Here is a 4789-nt window from a genome sequence, read left to right as displayed (position 1 = left end):
TGCGTATGTGGGTGACTGCCGAGGACTGAATAGGTTGTCTGATCCCCTAGAGCTGGAGTTGCAGGTGGTTACAAGCCACCTACCATAGGTACCTGGACAATAACTCGGGTGTCTTGTTCAGGCAACGTGTACTCTTAACTACCGAGTCATCTCTGCAGCCCAATTGTGTATTTACTTATTTGTACATACTAGTTCACATCTCTGTTCATATGCATACAAATGCATATGAACACACTTTTACATATACACAAATACACATAATGTTTTTTTGTGTACATATATTTATATGCATGCACAGTTTAAAAGTTTTAAATCTATTTGTTTTATTATTTGTGTGTGTGTGTGTGTGTGTGTGTGTGTGTGTGTGTGTGTGTGTGGTTTTGTGTATGTGTGTGTGGATGCCATTGGGGGCCAGAAGAGTGTATTGGATTTTCTGAAGATGGGATGACAGTCAATTTTGAGAAGTCTGACATGTGTGATGGGAACTGAACTCAGAACAGCAAGCTTTCTTAACTGCTGAGCCATCTCTATTATCCATATGAATATATTTTTATCATTTTTCTAACAAAGATTTATAAAATGAAGATACCTGTCCAACAGTGAGCACTTACTGTTCACATCACTTCCACTTCGTCTACAAAATGGCTCAGGAGCACATACCACTAAGTCTGAAAACAGAGTTCAATCCCCAGAACACATTTAGTCAAGGGAGAGAGCTAACTACTGGAGGTTGTCCTTTGACCTTCACGCATACACATCATGACATACACACCATCCCTTCTCCACAAAAAGCATAAATAAACATAAATAAAATAATTTCTAAAAAAAGTTTGTATTCTTCATGTCCATTTACAGCCACCACACTGTACCAGGCAAGGTGAGTGGCTATTGAAAACACCACCAGGCCAGGGATATCTAAAAACACATTTGGTAGTGTGTTACCTATACAAAAAAAAGACACTATACATCTTACACAGCTTCATATTTCAACCTTTATTCTTTAAAAGGTCTGAGTTTTGTATGGGGTGGTTAAATACTTCATAGGCAAGAGGAAAACTGCGCTAGAACCAACTTATTCATCATCATCATCTTCATCTTTGTCTTCCTCTTCTTCCTCCTCTTACTCATCCTGCTCATCCTCATCCTCATCCTCCTCTTCTTTTTCTTGCTCTCTTCAACCTTGACTAATCCTTTTCTCACTGCCTCGGGATTTCCTTTAGCTCTGTAGGCAGCAATACCATTTTCGTATTTTTCCTTCAACTCAGCAGCCTTCTTTTCACATGGGCTGCCTGTCCTCTGCCGCCGTGCTGTTCCACATGGCCGCCAGTTTCTTCGCAGCATCACCAATGGGTAAGTCAGGATGTTCTCCTTTGATTTGGGGGCAATACTCAGAACAGAACAAGGGAAGGCAGAAGGAGGCCTCTGGGGCGCTTTGGGGTCCTTGAACTTCGTTTTGGTTTCCCCTTTCAGGGGATGTAGTTTTTCGCTTCACTTTCACAACGAGTATTGTCAGCTTTTTCTTTTTTTTTTCTTTTTTTTTTTTAAGATTTATTTATTTATTATGTACACAGAAGAGTGTGCCAGATCTCATTACAGATGGCTATGAGCCACCATGTGGTTGCTTGGAATTGAACTCAGGACCTCTGGAAGATTAGTCGGTGTTCTTAACCTCTGAGCCATCTCTCCAGCACCATCAGCTTTTTCAATGTCTTCAAATTTCCCCCTTTCTTTAGCAGACACAGTCTTTCACCTCTGGATGAGTACTTCTTAGAGAACCCCGAGGAGCAGACAGAAGTAGCCAAGTGCTTTTCTTGCACTTTTCCCGGCAAGCTCTCACAAAGAATGTGTGTGAGAACATTTTGCTTTTCAGCTTCTTCGGCTCTCCCTTGCCAACGTTTGATAATTTTCCTGCGCAAGGCAGTGTTGCCCAGTGCCTGTCTGGCTATTGCTTGCCCCAGCGCTGTCTCTATGGAGCTCATTGTACTATAAGGGTTGTGAGAGAGGGAGCCAGATGCAGCCTCAGATACAATAATTTTTAAAAATTCTAATCTCAGTTATGTGTGTTTGTGTGAGTATGTGAGCTAATGTGCACAATATGTGTACAAGGGTCCACAGTGGCCAGAGAGCATTGTATCCCCTGGAACTGGAGTTACAGGTAGTTGATCTCGGGAACCAAACCTGCAAGAGCGTTAAGTGCTCTTAATCTCTAAGCTATCTTTTCATTCCCATAATACTTTTTTTTTTTTTTGAAGACCTATTTTCATTGTATGGTACAAATGCTTCCCATAAATGACTGATTTCAGGGTAAGGGTAGAATAAGTACTCGGTAAGCCAGGGAAATGTTCTTTTTGAGATAAATAAAATGATTAAAATAAAGCTTCTACAAAGAAAAAAAAACAATGGAAAGAAATTCACAATGTAGAGAGGTAGCCTATTAATTGGTAGAAAATGCAAATCATATATTTGATAAATGATTAACATCTTAAATAAAACAAAGCTTTAAAATGCCAAGAGTAAGAAATAAGGAAAACTAATTAAAATGAGCAAGGAACCTAAATATGTATTTCTAAAAAGAAGGCATACACATGATCAACACACACACACACATGAGGTGGTATTTTACTTGTACTGAAATGTGATTTTAATTGTATGTTAATAAATAAAGTTGCCCAGGGGTCAGAGCTATTAAAGCCATAGCAAGAACGTGGCGGTGGTGGCGCATGCCTTTAATCCCAGCACTTGGTAGACAGAACTAGGTAGATCTCTGTGTGTAAAAAGATACAGCCAGCATTGGAGACACACGCATTTAATCTCAATCCCAACCATAGAAGACCTGGAAGTCTCTACAGACAGGCAGTCATGTGTTTGGGTTTACAACCAATGAGAAGGCAGAACAGAAAGGCTATAAAGACAAACACACAGGAAGTAGCCTTTTTCAGAGAGCTCTCTTGGCTGAAGCAGGAAGGGTGAGCCTCTTAGCTCTGACCTCTTGGCTTTCTTCTCTGAATCGGTTCTGTGTTTCTTATTTAATAAGACGGTTGGTTACATCAACACACACACACACACACACACACACACACACACACACACACACACACACATACACACACACACAAACATACTATATATATATTCTTTCTAATCATTTAGAGATACATAAATAGAGTTGTAGTGAGATATCATCATACTCTGGTCAGAATAGATATTATAAAAAAGATAAAGTATAATGATAGGGAGAAAAGAGAAACCTTGTGCACTTCGAGTGGGGTTGTAAATTAGCATAGCAATTATAAGGAACTAGATATCCCTAGAAAAATAAAATTATAACTCTTTTGACCTCCTAATCCCACCTCTAGATTTTATTGAACTTGTATGAAGTTATTTACCAAAGAGACTTCATTATTTTGCTCATTGTCACACTGTTCCCAATAGCTAATTCAGAGAACTGACCTGTAGGTCTATCAGCAAATGAAGGGAGAAAATAAAAAAAACAGAGTATTTATAAACAATGGGCTACTAGTCAACCCTAAACTTTAGGAAACTCTTTAAATCTACACAAATGGAACTGGGGAACATGCTAAGTGAAGCAATCAAGTCAGAAATAATCAACATCAATGTCGTCATTATTGTCATCATTACCATCAATCATCATTATTATATTGTAAAATGTATAAATTGCAGTTGTCTAAGAACTTACTATTTCTGGGGAAATGTTTCAAGGTATATTTAAGGTAATGGAACATGGTGTAATTCCTACATGTAACTTGAGAGCTGTTTTGAATTTTCCAGGAGTAATCCAAGCCAGAGTTCTATTTGAGAGATACTCAGCAGCAAGTTGGTATTCATAATTTAACTATAAAGAGGATGTTTCTAGACATTGCAATTTATTGTTATATTGTCTCAGACTAGTAGATTATTGAGGAGAACAAGAGTAGAATAGAAATTTAAAACAGTGGGGCCATCTTACTCTTTCTTGCTTTATGCTTTGAGGTATAGGATGTATATTGCACCAACGCAGGGTTTAGATGTAGGGATTTTTCTTCTTGACAGTTAATATGTTACCCACTGTTTTGTCTCACATACTGAAACTCTAAAAAGTGTTTACTCTTGGGGTTACAAAGAAATAGCACAAAAAGTAAACCTTCACATTTTCATGAGTGCATCCAAAGATCAGGAATGTATATAGCTCTGGTGTGTGTAATCAAGAGGGTAGGAAAAAACAGCTGTTTATGGAAGAAAGACTCATTGGACAACAAAAAGATAAATGAAGAACAGTTGGTTTTCCATCAGAGCCACACTTCCCATAATGCCCTTGTCTCTACTTTTCTGTGACATGAATATTCTTCTGGGTAAAGGGGGAAGACATAGTTATAGATCACGGAGACAGCTGTTGTTCTTCTAGAGGATAATTTGTCCCAGCTTCAGAAATTGTTCTCATTGGTCACCATGGGAGCGAGGCCAGATGTTTTGTGTTATAAAATTCAATGTCAAACCAATTACGGGTGTAGCGATGCATCATAACATCTTGGATGAAGAAATTGTAAATTAGACCACTTCCTCTTTGGAAATTTAAATTTCGACATTTTATGTGGTGATGATTTATGTTGGCTCTCAGTAGAAATGATCTTGATTGACAGGCAGGTAAATCCAATCTGTGCCCAACTGGCCACATGTGGTTACACTTACCCTAGGATAGTTATGAATGAGGACTATCAGAAATCTTAGACTTGAAATGTTATGAGATTTTCTTGTGTGTGTTTTTGTAACTTCAGTGTGTGGTTCTTAAGCA

General features: G+C 38.4%; 1 pseudogene; it reads right to left on the bottom strand.

Annotated features, from left to right (window-relative positions):
- Positions 1-1072: 1072 nt before the first annotated feature.
- LOC128123934 (high mobility group protein B1-like) lies at positions 1073-4516 on the bottom strand (annotated as a pseudogene).
- Positions 4517-4789: the final 273 nt, after the last annotated feature.

This window comes from Peromyscus californicus, unplaced genomic scaffold (assembly GCF_007827085.1).
Source record: "Peromyscus californicus insignis strain IS unplaced genomic scaffold, ASM782708v3 Scaffold_4__1_contigs__length_199733344, whole genome shotgun sequence".
Taxonomy (NCBI): Eukaryota; Metazoa; Chordata; class Mammalia; order Rodentia; family Cricetidae; genus Peromyscus; species Peromyscus californicus.
Note: the sequence above shows the minus strand (reverse complement) of the source record. Positions and strands in the feature narration are given on the sequence as shown.